This window comes from Hyperolius riggenbachi, chromosome 2 (assembly GCF_040937935.1).
Source record: "Hyperolius riggenbachi isolate aHypRig1 chromosome 2, aHypRig1.pri, whole genome shotgun sequence".
Lineage (NCBI taxonomy): Eukaryota > Metazoa > Chordata > Amphibia > Anura > Hyperoliidae > Hyperolius > Hyperolius riggenbachi.
The window spans coordinates 132,796,290-132,813,719 of NC_090647.1; the positions used below are offsets into that span (position 1 = coordinate 132,796,290).

The 17,430-nt window shown below is 44.6% G+C and overlaps 1 protein-coding gene across 10 annotated transcripts in view; it reads right to left on the bottom strand.

The window, feature by feature from the left end:
• The window catches only part of DTX3 (deltex E3 ubiquitin ligase 3), a 223,453-nt gene extending 212,991 nt beyond the window's left edge, over positions 1-10,462 (bottom strand). For all 10 annotated transcript variants that reach the window (XR_011026106.1, XR_011026105.1, XR_011026104.1 and 7 more), the window contains exon 1: positions 10,333-10,462. The gene's annotated coding sequence lies outside the window, so the exon portion shown is untranslated. The remainder of the gene's footprint in view (positions 1-10,332) is intronic.
• Between the last annotated feature and the right edge of the window lie 6,968 nt (positions 10,463-17,430).

Genomic DNA, 17,430 nt, shown 5'->3' on the forward strand with positions numbered 1-17,430 from the left:
ATCTTTCACACGATTTTAATGAAAGTGAATGGGAGCGGAAAACACTCAGAAAAGCGCTTCTAGTGTGAATGGGCACTAAGTGAGAGAAATATGGGGGCCGACAGTTATTTCCTTTTAAATTATACTAATTGCCTGACTGTCCTGCTATTCCTCTGCCTCTGGCACTTTTAGGGCCAGTTTCCAGTAGCTGTTGTGCACCTTGGAGGCACTTGAAGTGATGCGAGCGCACCCAGATCGCATGGCACAGTGAGGGATTCAGATCCATGCTGCAATCATCTGCATCATGCCATCCAGAATCATACCATAGAGCGATTTGGACGGGAAACAATTGAAAATATAGGCGGCAGCGCCGCAGGTTACAGGTATTGTTAAAAGGAAATCAATATGGCTGCCTCTATATTCCTCTCATTTGAGGTGTGCTTTAAATTCAAATACAACCTCTCAACTGCTCAACTGCTTCCCAATAACCTCAAATGTTCCATTGTTACTTTACTGCCTGCCCCACGTAGAGAAAAACAGACGATCATTATCCTACTACACTACTGTTTACCCCTCCATTCCACTCTTCAACTAAAGCCTTGTACACGGGCTAGAAGAAACTCAGCCGAAGCAGCAGAGGACGAAAGCCTCTGCTGTGAATCAAGCGTGTGTACAGCGGCACAAAAGCCACACACACATGCCTTGACCAGCAATCAGCCTGGCGGATCGATGGGCACCACTGCCCCCTTGCACAGCTGAGCAGAATTTGTGTGCCTAGCATCTTCACTCTGTGCCTGTTTTTGGCCCACTTGCATTGCAAATCCATCATTAGGAACCCGCCAATACAACAAATCCATCATTAGGAATCAGCCACTACAACAAATCCATCATTAGGAACCCGCCAATACAACAAATCCATCATTAGGAACCAGCCACTACAACAAATCCATCATTAGGAACCAGCCACTACAACAAATCCATCATTAGGAACCTGCCAATACAACAAATCCATCATTAGGAACCTGCCAATACAACAAATCCATCATTAGGAACCAGCCACTACAACAAATCCATCATTAGGAACCAGCCACTACAACAAATCCATCATTAGGAACCAGCCACTACAACAAATCCATCATTAGGAACCAGCCACTACAACAAATCCATCATTATGAATCAGCCACTACAACAAATCCATCATTAGGAATCAGCCACTACAACAAATCCATCATTAAGAACCCGCCAATACAACAAATCCATCATTAAGAACCCGCCAATACAACAAATCCATCATTAAGAACCCGCCAATACAACAAATCCATCATTAAGAACCCGCCAATACAACAAATCCATCATTAGGAACCAGCCACTACAACAAATTCATCATTAGGAACCAGCCACTACAACAAATCCATCATTAGGAACCAGCCACTACAACAAATCCATCATTTGGAATCAGCCACTACAACAAATCCATCATTAGGAACCAGCCACTACAACAAATCCATCATTAGGAACCAGCCACTACAACAAATCCATCATTTGGAATCAGCCACTACAACAAATCCATCATTAGGAACCCGCCACTACAACAAATCCATCATTTGGAATCAGCCACTACAACAAATATCTGAACACATTGAAAAAGCAGGCCAAACCCAGCACAAATCAGGTGCTACATGACGTGGATGTAAATGTACTTGCAATTCATTACAATTGCCTTCATAAATATCCCCCTGTGCCAACAATGACCTTGTATCTCCATCAGATTTCATCACATCATATTAAAAATGGGCCTCCACTGCATCTGATTGCCCTCTTTTTCAGTTCCTTAAAATCATTGAGGAGTTATTGACAAGCCCTGAGAAAGGAGTTCAAGATTTGTCCGAATCTGCCTAATATTGACTTAAGACATCACGCAGTCATCTTGTCTTGTGGCTGAGGACAATGTGTGGCATGTGCGACAGTGATGATGAGAACCTACGGCAGTGATGGCTAACCTTGGCACTCCAGCTGTGAAAAAACTACAAATCCCGTCATGCCTCTGCCTCCCCGAGTTACGCTGAGAGCTGTCAGAGTATTGCATGGCCTCATGGGACTTGTAGTTCCACCACAGCTGGAGTGCCAAGGTTAGTCATCACTGACCTAGGGTGAGAGGAAGGGGAGATTCCACAGAGGAACAGAGAGTGCATGACTTTAGCAGGGACATTAGCGAACACAAGAATAAATGCAAATTACTTTTCTATTCTATGAACTCTGAAGAAATCTTCAGCTTTGTAAACACTTAAAATAAGTCTACTTCAAGTGAATATAAACAGGGGTGAAGCGAGTGGTAATCATGAAGCAGCCAATCCAGTTCAACAGCCAAAACATGCTGCTATTGCGAGCTAAACAAATGGAAAAAGGTAATAACTAAAGGCTAGCTAAGGAGTTGGTGCACCCCAGTTTTAAAGTGTCAGGTTTCTTCAAGACGTGGAGTTTTCCGCCATCTTTGCATATTTTTACTATAAGATATGAAAGACCCTAATGTAGCAACATAAGATTAGTGGGTGTTATTTTTGAACAAGAAGCAAAGCACGCTAGATTCACAAGTGACAGCGCTGGTTTTCATGGGGATGTTTATCAAACTGCCTGGCATGTCCTCAAATTATTGGGTACTAAAAAGGCTAGAATTTACACACATGCAGTGAATAAACGGGCCTTTGGGTCTTGACATTTTCAGCACTTCAGGCACACCTTTCAGAAAGGCTGGCTCTGCACATAGACCTATAGGGGCACATTGTGAACATACAGTAAGTATGCCACTGCTGGCTGCATGTATTATAGGGATGCCCTCGAGTCCATATAGTGTACATTGATACACACAGAACAAGTGCTGCTCATTTCTATAGCTGGCAGAGATCATGATGTCTCTACTGCAAAGGAAGCACCTCTTTCCATACAGCCTTTACTGTTGGTGAGCCAAAATGAGCTGCACCTCTAATCAGCAATATATACAGTAAGCATCTCTATCCCATTAGGCCAGGGGATGTAATCACATTAATGAACTACAACTACCAGGGTGCACTGCAGTGGCCAGGGACACGTGACATCACTGCGCGGGGGAGGGTCTTGGATTTTGTTATATTTTTTTTTAACAAAAGAACATTTTAATCATCATGTTACTTTTGTCACTGTAATTACCAATTCTGTATTTTGTATACTGGTGTATATGGACCTCATGTTGGTTTCTTACTTTGTACAGCACCTTGCAATATGTTGGCACTTTATAAATTAATAATAATCTGATCTGCATGCTCATTCCGTGTCTATGGCCAAAACTATTAGAGGCAGTGGATCAGCAGGAAAACTATGTGCATTAACTACTTGGGGCCAGCATGCTCTGGCAACTTAAAGGAAACCTGAACTGTACTAAAAAAAAAATTCACTTTTCACTAACCTGGGACTTCCCCAAGCCCCCCTACAGCTGTCCTGTGCCCTCGCCGGTCCGCTACGGTCCTCAGAACCATCGACGCAGGTTAGTTTCATTTTTGGGTGACTGGGAGTCAGCCCCTGTCCACGCGTCTCCTTGTGCGCGATCCCGTTGTCAAGAGAGTCCTGTGCAAGTGAAGTAAGAGAAACCTCATACTGCGATTGCACGAGACTCGCTTGATGACGGGATCGCGTACAAGGAGATGCGTGGACAGGGGCTGACTCTCAGTCGGCTGAAAACAAAACTAACCTGGGGAAAGGGGGGGGGGGGGGAGGCTACAGAGGATCATAGAAGATTGGTAAAGGCACAGGACAGCTGCAGGGGGCTTAGGGAAGCCCCAGGGAAGTGAAACTTTTTTATAGTACAGTTAAGGTTCCCTGTAAGGACCAGAGCCTATTTCTCTCCCCCCCCCCATCTTCTGCTTTGCTCACATTTCTGATTGGCTCACAGTGATCACATGGCCAGGAGCCAATGAAATGTGGTTAAGTCAGCTGAGTTTTCTGCTGGCAGGGATGAAGGACTGCGTCCAGCAGCCACAAGTGCGGCATAGTTTTTACTTTATGCAGTCCCAAAGCAGTTAAAAAGGAAATAAATATGTCAGCCTCCATACGTCTCTCACCTCATGTTCCCTGTAAAAGCCAGTGTTATTCCAGACACAATTACACAGATTATTCAGTACACAGCCTATGATTAAGTAAGTCTTTCCTTATCTCTGGAAAACAGTGGCAACTCTGTCAATAGATTCTAACCTATTCAATCCATTTTTATTCTTATGCTGGTGTCCTAAATAGTTTATTATTTGATCCGCATATAAACCTCTAGAGATCTAGTCCAGAACCAAGCGGTCAGGAAATGGAGAGCCGATATCTAAGGCTACCTTTAGGATATGGATGGACAAAGAGCAGGAATCCCAGATATATGAACATTGCTGTCACTGGAAGGAAATGATCTAGCTGTCCAATTGCCTGAAGCATTTACTCTTGGAACAGCAACCACATACCTATGCAATGGACATCAGCAGCAGCAACACAGCCAAACGTCTTCTATCTGTGACAGCCTTATACAGCTTCTCACTGCAGCAACCACAGACATAAGATACTGGCAGCTTGACTGCCATCCAAATCCCAAGTACTGGGCAAGAGTCATTTCTACTGTGTACACCGCTAAAGTAATTGCTGGTAATTAGTGCCAATATCATCAGTGAATGCTCCTTTCAAAATATGACTGGGTCCTAAATCCTCCCACATTGTCACAAGCTTGTGCCACATCTTTCCAGTTCATTTCAGAACTACGTATGCTTCTTTGTTTAACATTTTCTTCAAGTAATATTCACTTCCATTACTCACATTCCCTAATGTCCTACAGTATTCCCAGAGTACAAGGCGATTTACAGAACATATCTAATGCATTATCAGATATTGATCTAACGTGCTTGAATCAATGACATCCCCAATGTCAATGGTGGTTGGTAAACAAATGGACGTTCAAGAAAATACACAAAAGTGTGGGAGGTCCGGTAGATGAATTATGGGTTTGGAAACCCAGGTATCAGTAGGAAAAGGAGACAAAAAGAGCACCAGGAGCGCCAATAGTGTATGTATATAGATGTATTCCTCGGAAATGGGAAATGTAAAGAAATAACTCAAAACGTGGGTCACTGTGGGCAACCACAATTTCAGGCATGTGGAGAATGACCATCTCCACTCAGTTATGAACGGTTGTGTCAAAGTCGGTCGTGATCCAGAAAAAACAAAGGACCACTGGATGTAGTCGCAGAGGTAACCTCTGGGAGAGGGGAGGAGACGATGCAAAATGAGAGGAGGCACCACAATTGTACAGCACGGTGGCATAGTGGTTAGCGCTCTTGCTTTGGAACGCTGGGTCCCTGGTTTGAATCCCAGCTAGGTCAACATCAGCAAGGAGTTTGCATGTTCTCCCTGAGTCTGTGTGTGTTTCCTCCGGGCACTCCGCTTTCCTCCCACATCCCAAAAACATACAGAAGTTAATTGGCTTCCCCCAATAGTGGAACTAAACTATGATACATACACTACACACAGTACATAGACATATGACTATGGTAGGTATTAGATTGTGAGCCCCTCTGAGGGACAGTTAAGTGACAAGACAATATATACGAAGACGTCAGACAGGTAAGCTTGACCCCCTCACCCACCCCGCACAGCTTTACTGGGTGAAATCTGGATAGCAACTATCCGGATTCACCTGAATTCGGATTTGAGCATCCCTAGCTGTGACATTTCTGTATTTTACATTACAAGTCTAAAACTTTATAACTGAAAGAATCTGAAGGGAAACTTAGGCCTCGTTTTCAATTTTGGCTTGCGTTTTGTCTGTGAAAATTCACAGAAATTGCAAATTTTCCGAAAAAATTTTATGTTAACATGTTAACTTCTAGAGAAGCACCTATGACCTCTTCCTTTAGAGGGGCGAGGCTAAAGACGGAAGCCAGATATCAGGGCACGTGGTAAGTATAATAAAGTTTATTTAAAAAAATAAAAAACCTGAAACGCCAATCAGAAGCGCTGTACTGTACAAAACGGAGCGAATCACAATCGCCCTAGGAATAGCACTCCACACTAGCGGGATTTAAAAGCGCAGCAGCAATTCCTAGTGGGTTTCAGCCTTTAGGAAATATTCCTGCTTGGGTCTCTGGGCTTAAAATCTCAGTAATGTGCACAATAATTTACATCAGAAGGATTCTTAACCTATCCATGTCTGCTGAGATTTACTTGAATTGCAGTTTCTGACAACAAATCAGAATAATATTAACCCCGTAGAGTATTATAATAATTAAATCAATTAATTTCAAAACCGTTAAATATAAAGCCTATGTTAACAAGACCCAGCTGTAATGTATAAAATATATTGCATATCAATGAGCTGCATTTGTCTCAATCGTCAGTCAACATGCACTGTATGATATTTATTGCAATTTTGAAATGCTCCAAAAAAAAAAAAAAAAAAAAAAACATATTTAAAGTGGATATCCAGCGTAAAATTGAACATTACATTGGGTCCCGCTTCTAATAAGTTATAAGCACCCTTTTCCGCTAGGTAACGCAACCGCACGTTACCTTCCATTTCAACTGCCGCGATTGCGCCCAATATATGTCAGATACAAGCGCAACTGAACAGGCTGGCGATTGCGAATGAAGAAAAACAAAACTGCGCTAGTGCAGATGTTTTTCCACCAGCACTTTTTTTTTTTCCCACTAGCACAATTCCAATCTTCAGCCAACAATCGGCAAAAAGCTTTTTGAAGTGGAAAAGGGCCAGTGGAAAAGGGCCCTAATCACCTGACATGACTTTTCTCTTTTGCTAATTTTACACTTTACTAGACCAGCCCAAAAAAAAAACACACACACAATACAGAAGAAGGAAAAGTCTTCAGACCTGGTGACTTATAACCAGGCCAGCTATTTCCTTTGAAGCAATCTCATCTTTAGTACAGACGATGAGTTACTACCAGTAGAATTTCTTCATAGACAAGAATTCATTGAGAAGCACATGATTGATTTAAATGGCGATCTATTCCTGCATCCCAGATTGGCTGGTCACGATCATGTGACAATGTTGAACTCTGTTTCTAGCAAAATGCTGAAAATGACCAACCAATCAGAAAAGAACAAAACCATAACACTGCAGTACTCGATCACATGCTTTGCCATGAATTCTCCTCAAAGGGGAAATTAGGTTAGGAGAAATGATCACTTCTATCAATAAGCAGGCCCTGCTGTTTTTGATGGAGCTGTCTCACCTATACTGCACAGCTACAACACACAGCCTTTATTGGATTACAAGGCCTCCAGGGTGGAACTCTAATGCTGGGCATAGACGGTACGTTTATGCTCCGGCATCGAGCCAGCGGAGCTGCGTTATAAAGTATTATAACGCAGCTTACCGCACTGCTATGCTAATCCTATGGGCCATTCACAGTGGGACGTTAACGTCGTGTTGAAAAAAATGTACCGTTCTGCTAACTCACTGCTTACAATGCATTACCTCTAAATGCAGACGCATTGCAACTTTAATGTCACATTAAAACACAACATCCCACTGTGAATATGCCCTCAACCCAGCCTCTGGGAAAATCCAAAGTTCTTCCAAATAGTCCAAGTTGTTCCAAAGCATCCTAATGCTGCGTACAAACTTGCGATAACGATCGCTCGTCTGACAATTGTGTAAAGTTCTTTCCGTCGCGATCAGAAGCGATTGTTAATGTGAGCGAGAAAAGTGCAATCATTGCACGAGCGAATTTTTCAAAACATTGGATCGTATTGCGCGATCATCGCTGTAAAAGAAAGGGGTGTACAGCAATTGCGCGAGAACGATCATTACTGAAAGCAGTGCGCAGCTGCGCATATAGATGTAACCTACGTATATTTCCTGTGGTGTGTGTTTCGTAACGATCGTTCTTTGAAAATTTAAAAAAAAATTACACAATCAGTCTTGATGTGAATATAAATGTTTTTTACAACATTATTTGTTAAAGGGACTCCGAGCAGTGCAGAAACTATGGAAAGATGCATATCATTTTAAAGCTCTCTTTCTCCTCTTTCCAATGATATATAAACCGCCGCCCTAGGCTTTTAGTTTTCGCTATTTTCGAGATTGAAATTGTCGCGGCTGCGATTTCAATCGCGAGAATAGAGAAAACTAAAAGGCGTAGCGCGACAATTTAGGTGTCGCCAGAAAGAGGAGAAAGTGAGCTTTAAAATGATATGCATCTTTCCATAGTTTCTGCACTGCTCGGAGTCCCTTTAAACAACATGCAATCCACTTACATAGGTAGGTAGATAGATAGATAGATAGATATCTCTTTAAATGTACACACTTTTCTTTTGATCCGCTTCACTGCGTAACAATCGTTTTTTTAACGGCCAAAGATCGTCACTGTGTGTACGTTCATCATGCGACGATCGCTAGCACGTCATATTCGTGTGCGCACGCACCTATTCTTTAGTGATCGTTCGTTTCAGCGATAACCATAGCTGCACTACGTTCTCTGTTATTAATTTGCATTTATTCCTTTCCTCGTACAACTATCGTTCGTAGTAAACGATCATTATCGCAGGTGTGTACGTAGCATAAGTACCCTGATTAATTGGGAACAGCGGTTTTAAACAACTCAACAGGTGAAAAACAGCAGCCCTCTGCAGTTGGTTTGTGGACAGTCTTGGCTAAGACAAAGGAGCTCATGACAAACATCTGTTTTTCTGCGTAGGATTTTTTTTGTTTGGAAAGTGCATTTTAGCATGTGTGTCAGCTGACAGCAGCGGATTGTTGACAATAAGAATCACCTGCGCTATGCAATATTACACTACAGGTAGCCGCAAGCGATCCCCTCAACTGAGAGTGTAACCTCCCTTTTAGAGCCAACTACGTGGTCCAGAGGTAGTGCATTTACCTGTAAATCATGAGATTAACTACCAGTCCTGAAGTTTGGCGGAGGGAAAAAAAATAAATAAATAAAGTAATCTCTACAGTTTAAGAACTGGGCGATAGTATGGTTTAGGGTCCTTTTACACTGGTGTGGTGCGATTTGGAGCAATTGCACCGCTCTGAACGTGAACAGTCAAACCCCGCATTATAACCGTGATGTGACCTAAGAAAAAAATAGCATGCAACTTCCAGGATTACCACAGATGTTGCATGGCAACGCACTGCAACTTCCATTGCATTGTGCATCATGTTCCATTGCGACGAGCTGTAGTAGAGAGCACTGCAATACAACACAGTAAGTGTATAAGGACCTCATGTGACCCACTAGAAAACCTCATAAGGAAGTTCCGGTAACGTAAACTATTTCAACAGTTCTCCAATGACAGCACCTTCTAGAAATTTTAGGATTCAGATAGGTTGTAGTAATAACTACAACCACATTATTCAGCCAGTTACAACAGGGTGCTGTCATTGTTTCCTATGAGGTTTCCTGGTAGGTCACCTAAACCATGCTAGATCCAAGAACTGAAGGAAATAAGTTCACTATAGTTTAAGATTAGAAAAATAAACATACATCATGGTTTTGGTCAGCATGGAGTCATAGCGGATAGCACTTTTGCCTTATAGCGCTACAGACCTAGGTTCAATTCTTGGCCAAGACACTATCTGTATGAAGTTTGTATGATCTTCCTTTGCAGTAGGGACATTATAAGTATGACAAAGGGAGGGGTTAGATTGTAAGCTCCTCTGAAGCACAGTTAGTAACATGACTATGGACTCTGTAAAGCGCGAGAGCAGAAGTCATTGCTATATAAATACGTACCAACACATAAACACACCTGAATAGTTATAATATATGGAAGGCAATAATGGGTCCTTCTTAACAATGATAGATATTCTGTATATGTTGTCAAACAATAAATGAAATTATGTCACCCACAATAGAGCATCACTGACACTGTCAAAAACAGTGTTTTAAACCACAAACATTTGATGATCAGTAAAGCTATGTTATTTTTATATACCATAAGCTGGTAGTAAAACACCAGGATAAACATCATAAATAATACATGGAGCATTCCTGTACAATTATGTGTACTGATTGAGAGAAAGGCAGACAAAGAGACAGCAGGGTAGTTGTGCAATGACTCTCCTGGAAATGGTCAGTGTGCAATTCACTGATCCATGAACTGTCCTTCAGCATTCATCCATCCCATCCGTCTCTCCCAGCCCTGTGGCCAGTCTTCCCTCTGCCATGCCTATGCGTTGCACCCAGCACACAAAAGTGATGGCACTGTTATGCTCCCATTTCATCGGTGCCCTTCCTTCCTCCCCCACCCATGCACAGAATCCCCGCTGGGCCAGCCACCCACAGCACGCAATGATAACAGCAGTAGTCATAGATCAGCAATACACACCCTGTGCCAGCGTGAATGGAGCGGCTATCCTGGATGGGCACAACCACAGTATCCCGGATTATACGAATTACCCTGTAGCAGGTACACCAAACACGGGCTCCCCGCATCCCCTCCGACGTGCACGCCCCCGCTCTCCACTACACGGCGGCGCGCACGATGATAGCTATCTGAGCGGCGCCACCTAGTGGCCAGAAAGGAGAAAAGGCGCAGGAGGGATACAGGGATGCAGATTTTTGCGGCTGCATTGGCCGCTGTGTAACAGGCTTCTTCCTCTGCCACCAGCCTGTCACTCCTTGGGCTGCATCCCCGCGCAGTCTGTAATATCAGTCCTAGGCGATCTATCTGCTTAGTACGTCTAGTGACCCAGTTCTGCCAAGCAAAGCCATTGTGTGGGGCCGTGCCAAGTGTTTCTATATGATGACATAGCTCCCATCAGAGCAGCCATTATAGAGCAGGTCACATGGGTGGTGCGTTGCAGGAATGATGGTCATAGCCATAGCAACAGAGGGAAAGCTTGTGAAGAAGCCTTGCAGTGAATGTGAGCTGGTGGTGATCAGGAGGTGATTAGGTCACCTTTCCTCTTTAGTCCAATAGCTCACACTGCAGCTGTAGACAAACTACAGAAAACAATACTTATTACTATCACATTCCAAATATCGTTTGAAGGCAAAATGTATTGTTTTTTCTGTACTGGCTTGGGTAGGGATGGTCAATGAGAGGCTAATAGTTAAACAGCTTACATGCAATTTAATGGAAATTGTATGCATTTGATTAGCTCACATCCTGACTGCATACAATTTGCATTCAAGCTGAAATTATTATCAGTTAGCACCTCATCAACTATCTCTGGTCTTGGTCATTTTCTTTGGACCACAGATGTAGGGCGTTTCTAGCCATTTTGAAGCTCTATGTAAACTAGGTAAAGTTCTAAAAATTGGACTGCCCTTTAAAAGCAGGGCTGTGGAGTTGATACAAAAATCATCTGACTCCACTCCTTGGTTTATGAAACCTCTGCTTTAGGTACCCAAAATTACTCAGACTCCACAATCCTTGCACGTACAGTGACGAGATTTCAAGGGCTCAACCTGGGGGGGGGGGGGGGGGGGTAGTGCAAGAAGCGTGGCCAAAACATGGTGGGGGTGGAGCTAACTATTGTAGCTGTGTGACTGAGGCAGTGGGCCAGAGTTACAGAAATGCCGACAATGACCTTAAACTACCAAATACAGTCATTATGCCCATCAAGTAATAAATGCAGCAATTGTCAAATCCGACATGACATGCAAAAAATGTTTCCTCCGACACTTGAAATGCAACAACCACTACCTCCAACACTTTAAATGCAACCACCGCTACCTCCGACACTTGAAATGTAACCCCCATACCCTCCAACATTTGAAATGCAACCACCGCTACCTCCGACACTTGAAATGTAACCCCCATACCCTCCAACATTTGAAATGCAACAACCGCTACCTCAGACACTTGAAATGCAGCAAACAGGAATGCAATAAACATTACCTCCCACACATTAAAATGCAGTAAATTTTACAACCCATACATTAAAATGCAGTAAACATCAAGGGCTTGATTCACAAAGCAGAGCTAACTGTTAGCACGCTTGTGAAAAGCCCCCCATAATAAAATCAACTCGTGCGCAAAGTCCCGCGTGCAACACTTTGCAGGCGCACAGCGAGGTGCACGCGAAACATCGCATCCGATGCGCCTATAAGGTCGCATGAGGTGCGACCTTATAGGCGCCTCGGATGCAACGTTAAAGTCGCATCCGATGCGACTTTAACTGCGTACACATTTGCGATAATAATAGTTCATAACACCTAATTAACGATCGCTCGTCCGACAATTGCGTAAAGTTCTTTCCGTCGCGATCAGAAGCGATCGTTAAGGTGAGCGAGAAAAGTGCAATCATTGCACGAGCGAATTTTCCAAAACGTCGGATCGTATTGTGTGATCATCGCTGTAAAAGAAAGGTGTGTACAGCAATTACGTAAGAACGATCGTTACTGAAAGCAGTGCGCAACTGCGCATATAGATGTAACCTACGTATTTCCTGTGGTGTGTGTTTCGTAATGATCGTTCTTTGAAAATGAACAAAAAAATACACAATCAATCTTGCTGTGAATTTAAATGTTTTTTTACAACATTATTTGTTAAACAGCATGCAATTCACTTACATAGGTATGTATGTATGTATATACCTGGGGCCCTGCAGCCAGCGGGCATCTAGGAATACCTGCACCACGGATGCTCTCCTCTGCCTAGGGCCTCCTTTTTGGTCTCCTTTTGGACTCTTTTGGGCCTGCTAGTGCAACCTCACCGGACTGGGCCTCAGGTCTGGGGATTTGTTTCTTTCGAACCACAGCAGTGATTCAGCCCACCAGCCAGCCACCATTGAAGTCCCAGGGGATACTCGGACTTTTGTTTCTCATCTATTCTCTCTCTCTCTCCTACTCTCTATCCTTCTCTCTGCGCTGTCCCTTCCATAGACCTTTAGTGGGGCATCTGAATTGCTGCAGAGCTGTTGAGCGCCGTAACGGGATTGCGGCAGCTCCACTCAACATAGCACTCAAAAGCTCCCTCCTAGGTCCTCCTAGACTGTGTTTTTGTGTTGTGTTTGTGTTTTTGTGTATATGCCATGCTTTGGATATTTTATTGTATGTACTTACTGTATATATTACTGTATGTATTTGCTGTACCATCACTGACCCTGTATGCGCCAAAAATAATTCCGGGTACAGCCCCCGTTGTACTTGGCGAAATAAATGATTCTGATATATATATATATATATTTAAATGTACACACTTTTCTTTTGATCCGCTTTGCTGCGTAAGGATAGTTTTTTAGCGGCTAAAGATCGTCACTGTGTGTACGTTCGTCATGCAAGGATCGCTAGCACGTCATATCCGTGTGCGCACGCACTTATTCTTTAGTGATCGTTCGTTTCAGCGATAACAATCGCTGCAGTACGTTCTCTGTTACTAATTTGCATTTATTCCTTTCCTCGTGCAACTATCGTTCATCGCAGAACTATCCTTCATAGTAAACGGTCATTATCGCAGGTGTGTATGTAGCATTACTCTCTGATGCTGCACGCTGTTCTGGCTGCTGCTGGAGCATGTTAGAGGGGATGGAGCTTGAGTTTTCCTCTCTCTTGCTTCGGATCGGCTGATCAACTTGGATGCCTGCCCGCCCTCCAGCACATGACAGGCAGGTCGGGTGGGCTGCAGCTGCCAGGCGCACAGTAAGTCACTCTGTCTAAGTCACCTCTGCCGGCAGCTGCTTAATCTCTCGCTGGCTTGAGGCGAGCCCTCCTCTCCTGTATACTGAAGAGCAGCTTTGGCTGCTGCTACTGGCCAATTCTCAGCTCCTTGCGCCCAAGGTTAATGTCGGCCGGGGCTTGGCTTGAAGGGGAGGTACATAAGGGGAGAGGGGAGGGGATAGTGGATGTGGGGCAGAGTGGAGTGGCCTGCAACCAATAGCCCTGCGACTTTGCCGATAATGGAACCCTCTGCGACCGCACAGTCTTATGGCCGGGACGTTTCCCGGGACAAATCGCAACCTGGGACAAGCCACCCCCAATCCGGGACGCGTCCCGTAAAGCGGGATGTATGGTCACTGTATTGCAGGGCTTTCTAGTGGGTACAAAAGTCATCCGACTCCTCAGGTTATGAAACCATAGACTGACTCTAGGTACCAAATAATTTCTTGACCTGTTCAAAGGATACTAGAACCGAAAGGCTCTGGGTAAAAGGTGAAACTGTACTGATTAGGGGGCCAAAATCAAATACAGCACCTCCCGTCTCCCACTATTCTTCACCAGGCAGTCCCGTTCTCCTGGGCCACTCTAAACCCATACATACTGCTTGCGCAGTATGTCCGTTCTGCTCCCATATGGCCGCGTAGTGATGTCACAGGATAGGAGTGTGCTCGTTCCTGCGGGGGAGTGAGCGCTCTCCTGTCCAGTGACATCACTCAGGGAGGTCACAGGGGAGCAGATGGGACATACTACACACGCATGGCGCAGTATGTCCGGATTTGGAGTTGCCCCGGAGAACGGGACTAACCAGAAGTGAATGGTGGGGGACGGAAGGGAGCAGGAGGCACGCTGAGTTTTGATTATGCCCCCTACCCGGTACAGCTTCACTTTTTACCAGAGCCTTTTGGCTCTGGTATCCTAAAGGATACCACAACCGAAAGGTTGTGTTAAAATTGACTGCAGCACTGTGTAGGGTATAAGGAGTAAATACCTTCCGTGCCTCCAGCCCCCCTCAGTCTGCCGCTGTTCTTAAATGCCGGTGTCCGGCGACTTTCCTGACCCTTACCCCGGACATACTGCCCCCTGTGTGCGCAGTATGTCCTTCCCCCTTGCTTCTGGCTGGCACATAGTGCGAGGCTCAGAAGCACGCTGTCCCCTTTCTGCTGCGTGTGCGCTCCATTACACCGAGTGTCACATGATTAGCATGGAAACAACTTGAGAGCCAAATGTATGCTCTATAGGAAGCAGAGGTTTGCCTCTTCTTAGATAAGTATGTGTTTTTTAACCTGAGGTTCTCTGTTACACTTTACAGGACAACTGTAGTGAGAGGTATATAGAGGCAGCCATATTTATTTCCAGTCGCCTGACAGCCCTGCTGGTGTATTTGGCTGCTGTAGTGTTTGTCTCAGGCCAGAAACAAGCATGCAGCTAATCTTGTCAGATCAGACAATAATGTCAGAAACATCTGATATGCTGCATGCTTGTTCAGGGTCTACAGATAAAAGTATTAGAGAGACGGAGGATCAGCAGGGCTGCCAGGCAACTGGTATTGCTTAAAAGGAAATAAATATAGCAGCCTCCATTTCCTTCTCACTACAGTTGACCTTTAATTTCCTTATTGTTCAGAAGACACCCACCACAAAGAGACCTGAAAATGTTCAAAAACACTGAAATCTACATGTCCCCAGGTAGATATACTAATATCCTTCTAAAACACTTTAGTTTTATTTAAGTATCACTGATTTTCCGTAGCGTAGTGTACAAAATAATATCCCTTAATTACCCTCTCTCTCATTTCACCTTTGCTTCACCATATCTGCTCCAGCCTCTTTAAAGTGAACATCCAGACTAAAAATCTACTCAGCACCACTGAAAAGGCTTGGTGTTTCTTTAACAGTTTCACAGCATCAGAACTTTGTTTTTCTTACCCAAGCCTCATTTTTAGCTGCACAGAAGAAAACTGCCCGGGCATTTTTCCCCTGATGCTGTGCAAAGCATGATGCGATTTCTGATGTTTTTCTCGTTCTGCTGTTTTGGTGCACATTTTTATTTTGAATTTGAGATTTGAAGCCTAGTGTGCACATCTGGGAGGGGTGATCAGGATTCGGGACAGTTGGAACTGTCTCATGCTCCCTGTCACCTCCTTTCAACCAAAAAGATGGCTGCCCTTCATGAAATCACAAATATTTGCCTGTTCTTTTAAAACAGGGTGGGTAAGAGATTATATTACCCATCTATTTTAATTAACATAACTAATGTAACTTAATGACAGTATGTTTGTTTTGGCTAAAGTTCCCCTTTAACCACTTATGGCCTGGACAGCTCTGGCTCTTACAAAAGGATGCCAGAGCCGTAATCAATATGAGAAACAGAGGGGAGGGGGAGCAGGATGTATGGTGAGCTGTCCTGATGTTCACCACTCCCCCGTTCTCCATTTTGCCCCTCCGCTGCCTCTAAATGCCCTCCCGGCACCCTCTTCTGGTCACCTGGGTCGGGCATCACTGCACTTGGATGGCTGCGCGCGACCGTGGCTAGGAGCATTCTGTGCATGCGTATGACGTCACAATGGTGAGGGTGCCGGGAGGGCATTTAGAGGTAATGCAGGAGCTGAATGGAGAACGGGGGGAGTGGTGAGCATTAGGACAGCTCACTATACATGCCTGCTTCCCCCATTTCTCATTGATTTTGGCTCTGGTATCCTTTAGGCTGCTTACACACAGGGACGCTACAGGCGCACGTCAGTGCAGCCTGTAACGCTCTCCCAACGCACAGCAATGTAACACTGCCCACGTTGCGTTACATGTAATGCTGCACGTTCTTCCGAAAGTGCAGCATGCTACGGCGTCAGTCATGTTGGGGAGGAGCGGAGAGCGGCCAGGCACATGGCTAATTAATATTCACTGCACGTTGTGACGTGCAGTGTTTACTTCCTGGTGCGGCCGCTCTGTGCGGCGATTGGCCGGCGGGACCACGTGATGCCGCATGCGTCCAAGAGTACGCATCACGGCATCACGGACGCCAGAGTGAGCTGCACAACGCGGCTCACTCTGACGTCCACATCAAAGAGCACCAGGCCTTGCGTTAGGTGCACGTTATGCGACCTTAACGTAGCACCTAACGCAACGTCTTGGTGTGCAAGTAGCCTTAAAGAGAAACTGTAGTAAAAATAACAATGAATAAAATTGCTTATTACAGTGTTTAGTCAGTCAGTATTTGGCCATTACTAGTCAGTATTTGGCCATTGTAATATCTATTCTCTTTCTGATTTACATTTTGCATTCTGAAATGTATCACTGGTGGTGACATCTTTAGTTCTGCCAGGTGATCTGTACAGAATGTTTATTAATGAGAGTTCTATGCACAGAGGGAGATATTGCTTACTTGGCAGTTGGAAAAAGCCGTTATTTCCCAGAATGCAACCAGGTATAGGCAGCAAACTGCAGCGAAAAACGAATGGTGAGCATGGCAACGGAGATGCGGTGGGCGGAGCCTGAACCACTACATAGGTGGTGACGTTTGCTAGCAAAACCACACCCTGATGAAACGTCAAATTGGGACGTGAAACGCGTCGGTGGGCGGAGCTGACGCGGCTGCGTGTACTGCAGCATCATCCACAGACGTGGGGCACGGAATTCCGGGCTGGCGTCTTCCGTGTAAGAGAGTTGCGGCATGGTGGAGCCAACAGCATTACGCTCCCAGGCCAATCGATAGGACTCTGCCACACGGATCAGCGGAAGTTTCCTGGATGAGATACCTTTATTGGATATGGGTGAGATCTACCCCTCTTTGCTTTGACCAAGTGGCTCTTATTCAAGTTCTGGTG